Here is a 17,946-nt window from a genome sequence, read left to right as displayed (position 1 = left end):
TGTGGTTTCCACCCAACGCCAGCCCGCAGGAGCCCAACACCAGCCTGCATGAGCCGGCTTTCCGAAACGTGGCACAGGACATTGGGCGTGGGCTCCCTCCACGCTGCTCGGCTGCTTGGAACAGGGCAGCAGACATGGCGGCCTATCCTGGCTGCCACCCCAGGGCACCTTGGCCCGCGCCTTCTGCACGGCTGGCCCGCCCACCCTCGTGCTATGAAGTCTGGGCAGATCCTGGACCACCTGGAGACTGCGGGCTCCCTGCCAAAATTGGGCCTCCTTGGACGAGATCTCCAGCTTGGGTCTGAAGGCAGACAAGCTAGAATACACAGAGATTCATCCAGAGATCGCCACCTGCAATTCCTAGAAGTGAAGTTGCCCAAGAGGCCACCTCTGGACAACGCACTCCCCAAAAGGCTAAGACAGTACAGATTTAAATTCGTGTTTAAAATGACATGTCTTCGTAACAAAGGTTTCTCTACTTGTGTATTAATGACCATGTTTATGTGTGTGTTTAAAGTATGGTAAACAGTAACTTTAAGGTTAAAAACGTAACTTTAAGGCTAAATTCTTACCAGGCAAAGTTAAATGAAAAAGGTTTTAAACGTAATTCTCATAAAGATAAAATTAACTTACATTTAAAGTCTGAGGTAAAAATTAGTTAAAAATCAATATATTTTAACTAAGTTGGTCAAAAAAAAAACCTGTGCACACCTAGGGTGTGTCTCCATCTTGAATGGGTGTAACAAAAGTTTAGAAAGACGCTGTTGATATGTAAAACTCTCAAATTCCTTCTCAATTAGAAATGTTAGATTGCGCTATGGTTATGCTAATAATTCTCATGCCTGAGGCTTTTTTCTTTCTATGGTTCATATTTGCCTTTCCACATTTTATTGTTTGAACTTTAAATAGCCTTGGAATCGTGCTGGAAGGGACTTCCAATTGTAATAGAGTTATCAATTGTGGTAAACTTCTAACCTGCTACAAGTTTTGTTTCATAAGTAAGTGAATTGCAGCTGTCAAGTTCTCTACAGAAAAGCAGAATTCCGATGGCTGACATTCTCCATCGAGACAGATGTACAATTCTTCGGTGGACATCTGCTTTGGCCTCGCATTTCTATCAGACTCACTGGTACAACTCTTGGACACTTTGCACAAAACTAGCAGCTTCCCCTTATGCTGCTGGGTTTCTCAAAGACTGACTGCAGCCAGCTGCCTTGTGACTCTAGGCCATATCCCCGCCCCCATGCTAGGTAATTCCCACAGAGAAAAAAAAAATGCCCGTCGAGGCAAAAGCCCCCAGAGGCAGCAAAGGTTCTTTAGCTGATAAAGCTTTGCCCACAGAGGCAAAAAATGGCCCCCTCAGGCCTTCCCTTGGCAGCACACTGGTTCTTGTTACTCGCTTACATGTTTCTCCATGTTTGTGCCAGTTTCTTTTTTGAAAATGCCTGTACGACATAGGTTTCTGTTCACCCCACACCCCTGATACTGTGGTCATTTAGTTAAAAACAGAAGGGAGAATTGTTGGTATGTTTCATATTGGTTTGCTCCTCTTCCCCCCAACCTCTGAGAGAATTGGTTTGGCCCTTGCTAGTTTCTTGCCCCACTTTCTCCCCGCCCCCTATGCTAAGGACATCCAGAGTCCCAGCAGCAGCCGCAGAGAGAGAATGATGGGGAAGCACATGGTGTGGTGATTTGCCCGTTCGTGAATAAAGATTAAACTGCAGCTTCTCAGCCCAGCCGTGTGACCCCGAGCCTCTGTCTCTGTTCACCGCCGCGAAGCTAGCCCAGCCTGCTGGAGCCCCGAAACTTTAACAACATTCTATCATACTTTTCTGAATTCAGAATTTAATGTGGGCTTGAATATATATATGTCCTTGGAGAAGGACATATACTGCAGGGCAGAATATTGGTAGTCTCCCCATTAGCGCTACACATAAAATATTTACTGTCTGCTTTACAGCATACAAGGCAATATGCTGGGGTCGGGGGTAGATAGCATAATGGTTATGCAAACAAACTCTTATGCCTGAAGCTCCAAAGTCCCAGGTTCAATCCCCTGCATTACCATAATCCAAAACTGAGCAGTGCTCTGGTGAAAGGGAAAAAAAAGGCAGCATGCTGAGCACTGAGAGAACAATGCAGAGTTTACACTCAAGAGAGTCACTCATCTAATAAATATGTATTAGATATTTCTTATGTGTCAGACCCTGTTCTGGACACTGAGAATACAATGGTGGATAACCAATAACTCCTGCTTTCATCATGTTTATATATTTTTTAAATTTTTTATATTTATTTATTCCCTTTTCTTGTCCTTGTTTTCATTGTTTTAGTTATTATTGATGTCGTTGTTGTTGGATAGGACAGAGAGAAATGGAGCCAGGAGGGGAAGTCAGAGAGGGGGAGAGAAAGACACCTGCTGACCCTGCTTCACAGTGAAGATACGCCCCTGCAGGTGGGGAACTGAGGACTCAAACTGCGATCCTTACCCCGGTCCTTGCGGTTTGCACCACGTGCGCCCGACTCCCTTCATGTTTATATTTTTAAACAGTCAACTTGTGGCTAAAGAAAGGGTGTGGAGGGCTAAGGGTAGATAGCATAATGGGTTTGCAAAGATACTATCATATCTGAGGCTCCAAGTCCCAGGTTCAATCCCCTGCACCACCATATGCCAGAGCTGAATAGTGCTCTGGTTGAAAGAAAGAAAGAAAAGAAAGAAAGAAAAGAAAGAAAGAAAGAAAGAAAGAAAAGAAAGAAAGAAAGAAAGAAAGAAAGAAAGAAAGAAAGAAAGAAAGAAAGAAGGAAAGGGTGTGGTATGCCAAATAGTGCTAAATGCTCAGCGAGAAGTCTGGCAAGAAAGTGGGATGTAAGCCCCCACACCTATGGACATGTAATCTTTGACAAAGGGGCCCAGACTATTAAATGGGGAAAGCAGAGTCTCTTCAACAAATGGTGTTGGAAACAATGGCTTGAAAGATGCAGAAGAATAAAACTGAAGCACTGTATTTCAACAAATACAAAAGTAAATTCCAAGTGGATCAAACACTTTGATGTTAGACCACAAACTATCAGATAGTTAGAGGAAAATATTGGCAAAACAATTTTCCCCATATATTTTAAAGACGTCTTCAATGAAACAAATCCAATTACAAAGTAGACTAAGGCAAGTATAAACCTATGGGACTACATCAAATTAAAAAGCTCCTTCACAGCAAAAAAAAATGACTACCCAAACCAAGAGACCCCTCACAGAATGGGAGAAGATCTTTACATGCCATACATGAGACAAGAGTTTAATAACCAACATATATAAAGAGCTTGCCAAACTCAACAACAAGACAACAAATAACCCCATCCAAAAATGGGGGGAGGACATGGACAGAATTTTCACCACAGAAGAGATCCAAAAGGCTGAGAAACACATGAAAAAATGCTACAAGTCTCTGATTGTCAGAAAAATGCAAATAAAGACAATGAGATACCACCTCACTCCTGTGAGAATGTCATATATCAGAAAAGGTAACAGCAACAGATGCTGGAGATGGTGTGGGGTCAACGGAAACCTCCTGAACTGCTGGTGGGAATGTCAATTGGTCAAACCATTGTGGAGAACAGTCTGGAGAACTCTCAGAAGGCTAGAAATGGACCTACCCTATGACCCTGCAATTCCTCTCCTGGGGACATATCCTAAGGAACCCAACACATCCAACCAAATAGATCTGTGTACACATATGTTCTTGGCAGCACAATTTTTAATAGCCCAAACCTGGAAGCAACCCAGGTGTCCAACAACAGATGAGTGGTTGAGCTACTTGTGGTATATATACACAATGGAATACTACTCAGCTGTAAAATGGTGACTTCACCGTTTTCAGCCGATCTTGGATGGACCTTGAAAAATTCATCTTAAGTGAAATAAGTTAGAAACAGAAGGATGAATATGGGATGACCTCACTCTCAGGCAGAAGTTGAAAAACAAGATCAGAAGAAAAAAAACATACAAATAGAACCTGAAATGGAATTGGCGTATCACACCAAAGTAAAAGACTCTGGGGTGGGGAGAACACAGGTCCAAGAAGGATGACAGAGGAACTAGTGGGGATTGTATTGTTATATGGGAAGCTGGGGAATGTTATGCATGTACAAACTATTGTATTTACTATTGAATGTAAAACATTAATATCCCAATAAAGGAAAAAAAGAAAGTGGGATACTGTATCATTTTGATAGAGAGATTGGGGATACTGTGAGAATGTCATATATCAGAAAAGGTAACAGCAACAGATGCTGGAGATGGTGTGGGGTCAATGGAAACCTCCTGAACTGCTGGTGGGAATGTCAATTGGTCAAACCATTGTGGAGAACAGTCTGGAGAACTCTCAGAAGGCTAGAAATGGACCTACCCTATGACCCTGCAATTCCTCTCCTGGGGACATATCCTAAGGAACCCAACACATCCAACCAAATAGATCTGTGTACACATATGTTCTTGGCAGCACAATTTGTAATAGCCCAAACCTGGAAGCAACCCAGGTGTCCAACAACAGATGAGTGGTTGAGCTACTTGTGGTATATATACACAATGGAATACTACTCAGCTGTAAAATGGTGACTTCACCGTTTTCAGCCGATCTTGGATGGACCTTGAAAAATTCATCTTAAGTGAAATAAGTTAGAAACAGAAGGATGAATATGGGATGACCTCACTCTCAGGCAGAAGTTGAAAAACAAGATCAGAAGAAAAAAAACATACAAATAGAACCTGAAATGGAATTGGCGTATCACACCAAAGTAAAAGACTCTGGGGTGGGGAGAACACAGGTCCAAGAAGGATGACAGAGGAACTAGTGGGGATTGTATTGTTATATGGGAAGCTGGGGAATGTTATGCATGTACAAACTATTGTATTTACTATTGAATGTAAAACATTAATATCCCAATAAAGGAAAAAAAGAAAGTGGGATACTGTATCATTTTGATAGAGAGATTGGGGATACTGTGAGAATGTCATATATCAGAAAAGGTAACAGTAACAGATGCTGGAGATGGTGTGGGGTCAACGGAAACCTCCTGAACTGCTGGTGGGAATGTCAATTGGTCAAACCATTGTGGAGAACAGTCTGGAGAACTCTCAGAAGGCTAGAAATGGACCTACCCTATGACCCTGCAATTCCTCTCCTGGGGACATATCCTAAGGAACCCAACACATCCATCCAAATAGATCTGTGTACACATATGTTCTTGGCAGCACAATTTGTAATAGCCCAAACCTGGAAGCAACCCAGGTGTCCAACAACAGATGAGTGGTTGAGCTACTTGTGGTATATATACACAATGGAATACTACTCAGAAGGAATGGAATACTACTACTCAGAAGGAATGGAATACTACTGCAGAAGGTTGCACACCAGTGCAACCTTCTGCAGTACATGGATGACCTGCTCGTTGCTGCCCCCCTAGGAAGGACTGCGAAACAGCAAAGACCTGCTCGAGGTACTGGGAAACTTGGGGTACAGGGTATCCGCTAAAAAGGCTCAGTTGTGTACTCAGGCAGTAACCTACCTGGGCTATCAGATCAAGGAGGGGCAACGAGCCCTGTCTGAGTGAAGGATCCAGGCCGTCTTGAAGATCCCGACCCCCACTTCAAAGAGACAGTTCCGAGATTTCTTGGGAGCGGTGGGCTACTGTAGGCTATGGATCTCAGGGTTCGCCAAGCTAGCAAAACCCCTCTACACTGCCATCGGCGGAGGCGATACACCTTTGAGATGGACTGAGACAGAGGAAAGGGCTTTCCAGGCACTGAAGAAATCTCTGGTGAGTGCCCCCGCCTTGAGTCCCCCTGATCTTAACAAAGCATTCCAGTTATTTGTAGAAGAAAGTGCCGGTGTGGCTAATGGGTACTCACTCAAACTCTGGGACCCTGCAAGAGGCCTGTTGCCTACCTGTCTAAACAGATAGAACCAGTAACAGCAGGTTGGCCGGGGTGCTTGAGGACAGTGGCAGCAGCTGCCCTACTGGTGAAAGAGACTACCAAGCTGACTTTTGGGCAGACCCTAGAAATTGCCACAGCCCACAACCTGACCAGCCTACTTCACTGCCCTCCGGACAGGTGGATGACCAATTCTCGGGTCACCCATTTTCAGGTACTGTTGCTGGACCCACCTCGCATTACTTTTAAGCAGACTGCAGCTTTAAATCCAGCCACCCTGCTCCCCAACCCAGAAGAAGATGTCACCCATGATTGTGGAGAAATCTTGGAAGCCCGGACCTCGTTGAGAGCTGACCTGACGGACGTCCCACTGCCGGATGCACAGGGAACCCTCTACACGGATGGAAGCAGCTTTGTGGAGGACAGTGTATGGTGCGCAGGCACCGCAGTAGTCACAAGCCAGGAGGGCCTGTGGGCTGAATCTTTGCCACGAGGGACATCAGCCCAAAAGGTGGAGCTGATCGCCCTCACTCAAGCACTCAAGTCGGGAGCAGGGAAGAAGATGAATATATATTCCGACAGCAGGTATGCCTTTGCCACTGTCCATGTTCATGGGGCTCTGTACCAAGTGAGAGGATTGCTGACAGCTGGAGGAAAAGCTATCAAGCATGCCCAGGAAATACTAGCCCTGCTAGCGGCTGTTTGCTGTCATCCACTCTAAGGGACACCAGAAAGATGACTCAGAATTCTGTCTTGCGAGGCAACTGGTTGGCAGATCAGACAGCCCGGGAGGCAGCCCAAAGACTAGTGGGGACCAAGACCCAGTAGCTGGTGGCCACACCAGAAGAAATTACCAAAGAGAAGAGACCTGAGTATTCCAAACAAGAAGAGAAGCTGAGCCAGAAGCTTGGGGGAAGACCCAACGAGGAAGGATGGATCATCCTCCCGGATGAGAGAATTCTACTGCCCCAGTCACTGGGAAGACAGGTGGTCAATCAGACGCACCAAGATACCCACGTGGGGGGAAACAAATTAACTGAGTTGATCAGTAAATTCTATCTGATAGTCGGTTTGCATAGAATCTCCCAGAGTGTGGCAGGCCGCTGTGTTACGTGTGCCAGAGTCAACGCTAATCCAGTGCAAGTGAAGGAACGGAACCCGGTGGCGAGGAGAGGAACCTGGAGAACACTGGGAACTAGACTTCACTGAGATGCCTGGAACTCGAGGAGGATATAAGTATCTCTTAGTCATGATAGATACCTTTTCAGGATGGGCTGAAGCTTTCCCAACTAAGAAAGAGACTCGCCAGGTAGTGGTGAAACAATTGGTCTTTGAAATTATCCCCAGGTTTGGGCTCCCTTATACACTGGGGTCTGACAATGGCCCGGCATTCATTGCCAAGGTCACCCAACAATTGGCTGAAACTTTAAAAATTAAGTGGAAGTTACATTGCATTTACCGCCCCCAGAGTTCGGGGCAAGTAGAAAGAATGAATAGGACTATTAAGGAAAGTTTAACCAAGTTAAAAATGGAGACTGGCGGGGACTGGATTTCTCTTTTACTCTTTGATTTGCTTAGAAGTAGGAATACCCCATGCGTGTCTGGATTCACCCCTTTTGAAATTATGTATGGCAAACAACCAAGCCTGTAACCCGGGTTGAGGCTGTGAAATTGGCTGAGGTGTTGCATGGCAGTCTCCTTAAGTCTTTACAGGCCTTACAGGTGGTGCAAGGGAAGGCCAGAGCCACTGTCCGGGATGCAAAGCCTGGAACCCGGAGAGAGGAGAGCTGAGACCGAGCCCCCCTGTTTGAGCCTGGTGACTCTGTACTGGTAAAGAAGCTGCATCCCAACCACCTTGAGGCCCGGTGGGAAGGACCATACACCGTGATCCTGAGTACACCGACTGCCGCAAAGGTCGCAGGGAAGCGCCACTGGATTCATCACACTCGCCTGAAGAGATCCATTGCTGACCCACCGGTAGCAGAGGACCTAAGAGGATGGCGTGCCATGCCTACCAGAGACCCAATGAAGGTCCGGCTGGTCTCCTGTTGACTCTTGCGCTTTTGCTCTGCTCCGGCTTGACCTCTCACGCCACTCATCCCCAGGTGTCCCCACTGATCATATGGGAACTATCAAATAAGGAAGGGAAAGTGATTGTCAGCCAGCCAACCGCTGGGCAGCCTATATTCTCTTTTGATTTGTGTGATTTGTTTGGTGCAAAATGGTCCAGTGCAAACTGGTCCAGCCAGGTTTCTTCGGATGGAGGGTGTGGCTCCTACGCCCTAGAGAGTCGCCTTTGGGACAGACCCTACTACGTCTGCCCCAGGGTAGGCCGCCCCAGCGAGTGCAGAGGAGAGACATACTTTTTCTGTGGACTAAGGGGAGAATGCTTGACAGCATCTCCGCTGAGGGACAGAGATAAACATTTGAAGGTTTCAAGAGTATTTCACCCAGGCGCCCCACCTGAACCGGGTACCTGCAACATAGGGGACTGTAACCCTATGGAAGTGAAGGTTAAGACTTGGTATGAAACTGACTCCTGGGTGAACGGGAGGATGTGGGGCATCCAGATAGCATTCACGGGGAAAGACTCTAGTGTGCTATTCACTATCCGACTGCGGATGCTGCCATGGACTCAAAATCCTATTGCACCATTGAGACCAATCATCTTAGATAAGGACCCCCGACCAACATCGTCCCTGTCCTCAGGGACAGAGAGAAAGAATGGGACTGATACTAATAGAACTGACACTAAACCCAATGGCACTAGGCCAACTGACATGGAGCCCCTGCATCCCAGGGTGAAGTCATTAGTAGAGACTGTGGAATTAATGTATCATCTCTTGAATGAGTCTAACCCCAACATAACTAGAGACTGCTGGCTGTGTTTACACCCTTAGCCTCCTTATTATATAGGTGTGGCTGCTTCTGCTGGGATAGGTAGCCAGAAGGGGGACATCAGGAAACTGACTCTATCCTCTGGCAACTCTAAAGGCCCGGAGTGTAAGTGGGGAGTGCAGCCTCACCTGACACTGGGGGATATTCAGGGAAAAGGAACTTGTATTTCCACAGCCAGTTATAAACTGGACTCCTCCCCATATATGGGCAATTGCAACCAGACCATTAAAGTTAGTAAAACCCAGGAGTGGGCCATTCTCCTCAAGTCCCCCGAGGGAACCTGGTGGGCTTGCACTTCAGGCATGTCTCCCTGTATTACCCCTTATGGAATGAGTAAGGAGGACCTCTGTGTTTTGACCCACATTCTGCCACATGTGTACTATTCCCATGGTGAGGTAGGGTGGGTGTACCTTGAACGGCGAGGGGAAGGAACACCTTGGACCAATAAGAAGGAAGCACACCCCAGTAGTGGTCCCCCTACTTGTGGTGGCAGGAATAGCGGGGTCAAAAGCAATAGGCGTTACGGCTTAACCAAAGAGACCACTCTAGTACAATTAGACACTCAGATCACTCAGGATATGGCGACACTAGAGGGCACCATCGAATCCCTTGAAGGGTCGCTGTCATCCTTGGTCGAGGTGGTCCTGCAGAACCGTAGGGGGCTTGATTTGCTGTTCATGAAACAGGGACAATTATGTGTGGCCCTAAATGAGGCTTGTTGCTTTTATGCTGACCACTCGGGGATGATAAGGGAGACTTTAAGTGAAGTGAAGAAAAGAATAGAGGACAGGGGCGACTGCCTGAAGGAGCTGAGCAACTGGGGCAACTGGTTTACAAACTTATTCTCCTGGCCCCCTTGCTTGACGACACTGGCCAGCTCATTGGCAGGGCCCTGATCACTTACTCCTAATCTTTACCCTAGGACCCTGTCTATTAACATCATTGATCTCCCTGATCAGGAGAAAATCTGAGAAGGTAATGGTCCTTAGGACAGAGTATATAGAAGCTTATACAGAGGAAGAGGAAGAAGATGAAACAAAGATTTGATTCTTAGCTAAGACTAGTGGGGAATGTTAGATGCAGTAGTTTTAAAGTTTTAAGTATAGTTGCTTTTCTGCTTAGTGTGAGATGGAAAATTCATTGCCCTTTCCTCTAGATACAGGACCTAATCAATAAGCCACCGGTTGTTCACCAAGCATCAGTAAGCCACCGGTTTGGAGCCTTGAGGCTCCAAAGTCCAGTCCCAGGTTGAATTCCCCACACCAACATAAACCAGGGCCGATCAGTGCTATGGTTAAAAAAGAAATCCAGGTGTAATGTTCAGTTACTTCTGGTCATTTACCCCTAATATTTACCCCACTCTGGGAGTATGGACCAAAAATTGTCGGGAGGGGTGTGCAGAAGGTAGGAGTTCGGTCTTCCTTAATTGCTTCTTTGCTACACATGGAAATTGGCCAGTTGATCCATACCCCCAGCCTATTTCTTGGAGGCTATTTTTCCCATTTTGTTTCCCTTGTTGTTGGATAAGACAGAGAGAAATCGAGAGAGGAGGGGAAGACAGAGAGGAGGAGAGAAAGACAACTACAGACCTGCTTCACCGCTTTCAAAGTGGTTTCAAACATGGTTCATGTTTGCCTTTCCACATTTTATTGTTTGAACATTAAATAGCCTTGGAATCGTGCTGGAAGGGACTTCCAATTGTAATAGAGTTATCAATTGTGGTAAACTTCTAACCTGCTACAAGTTTTGTTTTATAAGTAAGTGAATTGCAGCTGTCAAGTTCTCTACAGAAAAGCAGAATTCTGATGGCTGACATTCTCCATCGAGACAGACGTGCAATTCTTCGGTGGACATCTGCTTTGGCCTCGCATTTCTATCAGACTCACTGGTACAACTCTTGGACACTTTGCACAAAACTAGCAGCTTCCCCTTATGCTGCTGGGTTTCTCAAAGACTGACTGCAGCTAGCTGCCTTGTGACTCTAGGCCATATCCCCGCCCCCATGCTAGGTAATGCCCACAGAGAAAAAAAAATGCCCATCTAGGCAAAAGCCCCCAGAGGCAGCAAAGGTTCTTTAGCTGATAAAGCTTTGCCCACAGAGGCAAAAATGGCCCCCTCGGGCCTTCCCTTGGCAGCACACTGGTTCTTGTTACTCGCTTACATGTTTCTCCATGTTTGTGCCAGTTTCTTTTTTGAAAATGCCTGTACGACATAGGTTTCTGTTCACCCCACACCCCTGATACCATGGTCATTTAGTTAAAAACAGAAGGGAGAATTGTTGGTATGTTTCATATTGGTTTGCTCCTCTTCCCCCCAACCTCTGAGAGAATTGGTTTGGCCCTTGCTAGTTTCTTGCCCCACTTTCTCCCCGCCCCCTATGCTAAGGACGTCCAGAGTCCCAGCAGCAGCCGCGGAGAGAGACTGATGGGGAAGCACATGGTGTGGTGATTTGCCCATTCATGGATAAAGATTAAACTGCAGCTTCTCAGCCCAGCCGTGTGTCCCCACGCCTCTGTCTCTGTTCGCCGCCACGAAGCTAGTCTGGCCTGCTGGAGCCCTGAAACTTTAACAACATTCTATCATACTTTTCTGAATTCAGAATTTAATGTGGGCTTGAATATATATACTGCAGGGCAGAATATTGGTAGTCTCCCCATTAGCGCTACACATAAAATATTTACTGTGTGCTTTACAGCATACAAGGCAGTATGGTAGGGTCGGGGGTAGATAGCATAATGGTTATGCAAACAGACTCTTATGCCTGAAGCTCCAAAGTCCCAGGTTCAATCCCCTGCATTACCATAATCCAAAACTGAGCAGTGCTCTGGTGAAAGGGAAAAAAAAGGCAGCATGCTGAGCACTGAGAGAACAATGCAGAGTTTACACTCAAGAGAGTCACTCATCTAATAAATATGTATTAGATATTTCTTATGTGTCAGACCCTGTTCTGGACACTGAGAATACAATGGTGGATAATCAATAACTCCTGCTTTCATCATGTTTACATATTTTTTAAATTTTTTTATATTTATTTATTCCCTTTTGTTGTCCTTGTTTTTATTGTTTTAGTTATTATTGATGTCGTTGTTATTGGATAGGACAGAGAGAAATGGAGCCAGGAGGGGAAGTCAGAGAGGGGGAGAGAAAGACACCTGCTGACCCTGCTTCACAGTGAAGATACGCTCCTGCAGGTGGGGAACTGAGGACTCAAACTGGGATCCTTACCCCGGTCCTTGCGGTTTGCGCCACGTGCGCCCGACTCCCTTCATGTTTATATTTTTAAACAGTCAATTAGTGGCTAAAGAAAGGGTGTGGAGGGCGAAGGGTAGATAGCATAATGGGTTTGCAAAGATACTATCATATCTGAGGCTCCAAGACCCAGGTTCAATCCCCTGCACCACCATATGCCAGAACTGAATAGTGCTCTGGTTGAAAGAAAGAAAGGAAGAAAATAAAAAAAAGAAAAGAAAGAAAGAAAGGAGAGAAAGAAAGAAAGAAAGAAAGAAAGAAAGAAAGAAAGAAAGAAAGGAAAGGGTGTGGTATGCCAAATAGTGCTAAATGCTCAGCGAGAAGTCTGGCAAGAAAGTGGGATGTAAGCCCCCACACCTATGGACATGTAATCTTTGACAAAGGGGCCCAGACTGTTAAATGGGGAAAGCAGAGTCTCTTCAACAAATGGTGTTGGAAACAATGGCTTGAAAGATGCAGAAGAATGAAACTGAACCACTGTATTTCACCAAATACAAAAGTAAATTCCAAGTGGATCAAACACTTGGATGTTAGACCACAAACTATCAGATAGTTAGAGGAAAATATTGGCAAAACAATTTTCCCCATATATTTTAAAGACGTCTTCAATGAAACAAATCCAATTACAAAGAAGACTAAGGCAAGTATAACCTATGGGACTACATCAAATTAAAAAGATCCTTCACAGCAAAAGAAACCACTACCCAAACCAAGAGACGCCTCACAGAATGGGAGAAGATCTTTACATGCCATACATCAGATAAGAGTTTAATAACCAACATATATAAAGAGCTTGCCAAACTCAACAACAAGACAACAAATAACCCCATCCAAAAATGGGGGGAGGACTTGGACAGAATATTCACCACAGAAGAGATCCGAAAGGCTGAGAAACACATGAAAAAATGCTCCAAGTCTCTGATTGTCAGAAAAATGCAAATAAAGACAATGAGATACCCCTTCACTCCTGTGAGAATGTCATATATCAGAAAAGGTAACAGCAGCAGATGCTGGAGATGGTGTGGGGTCAAAGGAAACCTCCTGCACTGCTGGTGGGAATGTCAATTGGCCCAACCTCTGTGGAGAACAGTCTGGATAACTCTCAGAAATGGAACTACCATATGACCCTGCAATTCCTCTCCTGGGGACATATCCTAAGGAACCCAACATACCCATTCAAATAGATCTGTGTACACATATGTTCTTGGCAGCACAATTTGTTATAGCCAAAACCTGGAAGCAACCCAGGTGTCCAACAACAGATGAGTGGCTGAGCAACTTTTGGTATATATACACAATGGACTACTACTCAGCTGTAAAAAATGGTGACTTCACCGTTCTCAGCCGATCTTGGATGGACCTTGAAAAATTCATCTTAAGTGAAATAAGTCAGAAACAGAAGGATGAATATGGGATGACCTCACTCTCAGGCAGAAGTTGAAAAACAAGATCAGAAGAAAAAAAAACATACAAGAAGAACCTGAAATGGAATTGGCGTATCACACCAAAGTAAAAGACTCTGGGGTGGGGGTGGGTGGGTGGGGAGAACACAGGTCCAAGAAGGATGACAGAGGACCTAGTGGGGATTTTATTGTTATATGGGAAGCTGGGGCATGTTATGCATGTACAAACTATTGTATTTACTATTGAATGTAAAACATTAATACCCCAATAAAGGAAAAAAAGAAAGTGGGATACTGTATCATTTTGATAGAGAGATTGGGGATAGTTACTTTTAAACAAGGTTCTCAACAATACCTATCTGGGAAGGAAACATTTGAGCAAAGACCTGAAGGTGATATATAAATAAGCCATCTTGACAGCTGAAACAAGACAAAAAAGAACAGCAAGTGCCAAAACCCAAAAGTAGGAGTGTAGCTACAGTTTGAGATGTAGAAAAGTTGTTGTGTCTGATACAAAGTATGTGTGTGGGAGGGAGGAGGGAGGTGGTATTAGAAGTGTAGTGTACTTCTGAGAGAAAATATGGAGGTTGGGCAGGGATGGGTAGTATAATGGTTATGCAAAGAGATTATCATGCCTGAGGCTCCAAAATCCCAGTTCCCTGCGCTACCAAAAGTCGGAGCTGATCAGAGCTCTGAGAAAAAAATTAAAATAAATAAAGAAAAGAAAAGAATATATGGAGGAGGAGATCAATGAGATAAGAATGACTAATGTGGGGTTGGTGGCATAGTGAGCTGAGTACACACATTACCATGCACAAGATCGAGGGGTTAGAACGCAAGTTTCCTGGCTGCTTACAGCAGGAGCAGACTCAGGCTAGTATAGGCAGAGGTTCTGCAGTAGCTACATGTCAAATTGAAATCTCTCCCATTGTTCAGCAGTGGTGTGTGTGTGTGTGTGTGTGTGTGTGTGTGTATGTCCAATTCTTTTTTTTTCAACTCTGACATCATCTTATTGAGGACATGTTGATTTACAGGATTTGTTAATATAGATATGTTAATTTTTATTTGACAGGACAAAGAGAAACTGGGTAGTAGTGATAGAGAGGGAGAGGGAAGGATCTGCGGCACTGCTTCAGTACTCATGAGGCTTCCACCCATAAGTGGGGCCTGGGGGCTTGAATCTGGGTCCTTGTGGATGGTAACATATGTGCTCAACCTGGTGTACCACTGCCTAGCCCCTGATTTACAAATTTTTATTTTATTTTATTTTTTGTTGCCCTTGTTGTTGTCATTGTTTTGTTGTTGTCTGATAGGACAGAAAGAAATTGAGAGAGGAGGGGAAGACAGAGTGGGAGAGAATGATAGACACCTGAAGACCTGCTTCCCTGCTTGTGAAGTGACCACAGAATCCTTGTGTGGTCCTTGTGCTTCACACCATGTGAGCTTAACCCACTGCCTACCGCCCACCCCTCCCCCACAAATTTTTTTTTATTAATGATTTTTTTTCTACCAGAGCACTGTTCAGCTCTGGCTTATGGTGGTGCAGTATTGTTGTGTGGGCAGCGGAGAAGAGAGAGAGGAGGTTCGGAGTGAAGAGGGAACACAAATCTTTATTTGCGCTGGCATCTCAGAGTTGGGTGCTAGAGAAACAGGTTGGGCCACGTCGAGGTAGCAAAAATGGCCGCCTCACTCAGTAACCTTTCCTGCGTCTGAACACTGAAGTGAAGCACTGGCAAGAGAGCGAGATGCTGAAGAAGGGCTTTTATAGGAGTAGCTTTCGGAAGAATGGAAAGGGGGAGGAGTAACCATAGCACTCCAGGACAGGATAGCAACTCTCTCGAGAATGGGAAGGGGGAGGAGTGACCAAAGCACTCCAAATATCTCTGGGAAATAGACAATGCCCTGAGGGCACAACATTGCAAGAAACAGGCACTCTGAGAATGTCCCAACTCTCCCAACTCTCAGGGGAACTAGCCGTAGCCTGAGGAGACAACATGGCAGATGTGACTGCATCTGCACAATATCCCAGCTTCTTCTTCTAGCGTTTGCCCTTCTTCCTTAGCCAGTCAACAGCGTCAGGTTGAGCCTGATGTAAAGTTTCGAGACCTCCTTTGAATCTGGAGAGGTGGCAGTCGTTGACTATGTGGGTCACGGTCTGTCTGTAGCCACAGGGGCAGTTCGGGTCCTCTCTGGCTCCCCAGCAATGGAACATAGCGGCGCACCGGCCATGGCCTGTTCGATAGCAATTGAGGAGTGCCCAATCCCAGCAGTGCAGGGGACTGAACTGGGACTTTGGAACCTCAGGCATGAGAGTCTATTTGCATAACTATTACGCTATCTGCCCTCTGCCCTTTATTAATGATTTAATAATGGGGGGCCTAGGGCTTTTTGTGGCAGGACTAGCTCCTAGTGTCTGCCTCCGTTGCCGGCAGCGACCCCGGGGGTGGCAGGACCAGCTCCTCCTCACTGTGTCTGTGTCTGTATACTGTTTGTTTTTGGTCTCTGTTCTTCTCTCTACTTTGGTGATTCGCGAAAAGGTTGCCCTTGTTAGTGCAACTGACAGAGTCTGGCTGGAGCTACTCTCCAGCGACCCCTGAAGGCCTGACTTGTAACACCTTAGTAGCGGTGGCCGGTATGGTAATCACCTCCTCTTGACTGAAGGAATGGTCTGTTGCGAATGTTTGTGTGTGTGTTGTGTGCCTCACGGTCAATAGACTACGGGGCTTGATTGGGCTCTAACCTGCGTGTCCGAGGAGTCGTTTCAGCTCAGTGGAGATTCTCAATTTATTGATACCGGGGCCGGGGATAAAACGGCTACTCCTAAGCTAAAATTCCTTAAGGCTCGGTGAGGGGCCCGGCCAGGCGAGCACAGTTGATTGCCTGTCCCCCCCACAAGGGGGGGCAGTTCTTTTTCCAATTTCTAATAAATTTTTTTGAATCTGTGTTTGTGTGTCTGTGTGTTTAAGCGCCCAGCAAGCTGTAGTCCTCATTGACCGAGGCTCTATGCAACCCCAGTAAAGGAGAAGGTCCTGAGTGGACACCCTTTAGTTTAGTTGTTGAAGTGCGGGGGAGTGAGAGGGATTGTGAAAGTGTATGGTGCGGGTAAGGACAAGAGTGAAAGGGATCCTGGGGTTGATTGCTGGAGGCATTTTTGTACTGTTTGTCTTTCTTCTGTTTCATTTTGACGAAAAGATGGGGCAGAGTCAGTCCAAGAACGGCCAAGTCACCCCCATTGAATGTTTAAGAATTTTTCAGATTTCTCGAAGAGAGCCACTGGTTACAGAGCCCAGGGGGATGCATTCACACTGAGGAAGTTCTGTGAAAGGGAGTGGCCAACCTTTAAGGTCAGCTGGCCTGAGACAAGGAGGTTTTAAGAACTCTCCCACCTTGTTCGATGAAGCTCTTAGCAAAGACTTGCTGGCATTCCGAGGCAAACACACCAGTGCAGCCTTCTGCAGTACGTGGATGACCTGCTCGTTGCTGCCCCCCTAGGAAGGACTGCGAAACTGCAACCAGAGACCTGCTCGAGGTACTGGGAAACTTGGGGTACAGGGTATCCGCCAAAAAGGCTCAGTTGTGTACTCAGGCAGTAACCTACCTCGGCTATCAGATCAAGGAGGGGCAACGAGCCCTGTCTGTGGGAAGGATCCAGGCTCTCTTGAAGATCCCGACCCCCACTTCAAAGAGACAGGTCCGAGATTTCTTGGGAGCGGTCGGCTGCCGTAGGCTATGCATCCCAGGGTTCGCCAAGCTAGCAAAACCCCTCTACACTGCCACCGGCGGAAGCGATACAACTTTGAGATGGACTGAGACAAAGGAAAGGGCTTTCCAGGCACTGAAGAAATCTCTGGTGAGTGGCCCCGCCTTGAGTCCCCCTGATCTTAACAAACCGTTCCAGTTATTTGTAGCAGAAACTGCTGGTGTGGCTAAGGGGTACTCACGAAAACTCTGGGACCCTGGAAGAGGCCTGTTGCCTACCTGTCTAAACAGTTAGACCCAGTAACAGCAGGTTGGACGGGATGCTTGAGGACAGTGGCAGCAGCTGCCCTACTAGTGAAAGAGACTACCAAGCTGACTTTTGGGCAGACCCTAGAAATTGCCACGGCCCACAACCTGACCAGCCTACTTCACTGCCTCAGGACAGGTGGATGACCAATTCTCGGGTAAACCATTATCAGGTACTGTTGCTGGACCCACCTCGCATTACTTTTAAGCAGACTGCAGCTTTAAATCCAGCCACCCTGCTCCCCAACCCAGAAGAAGATGTCACCCATGATTGTGGAGAAATCTTGGAAGCCCTGACCTCGTTGAGAGCTGACCTGACGGACGTTCCACTGCCGGATGCACAGGGAACCCTCTACACGGATGGAAGCAGCTTTGTGGAGGACACTGTATGGTGCTTGGGCGCCGCAGTAGTCACAAGCCGTGAGGGCCTGTGGGCTGAATCTTTGCCACGAGGGACATCAG

The sequence above is a fragment of the Erinaceus europaeus genome, chromosome X (genome assembly GCF_950295315.1).
Source record: "Erinaceus europaeus chromosome X, mEriEur2.1, whole genome shotgun sequence".
Taxonomy (NCBI): Eukaryota; Metazoa; Chordata; class Mammalia; order Eulipotyphla; family Erinaceidae; genus Erinaceus; species Erinaceus europaeus.
This window is presented reverse-complemented; position numbering follows the sequence as displayed.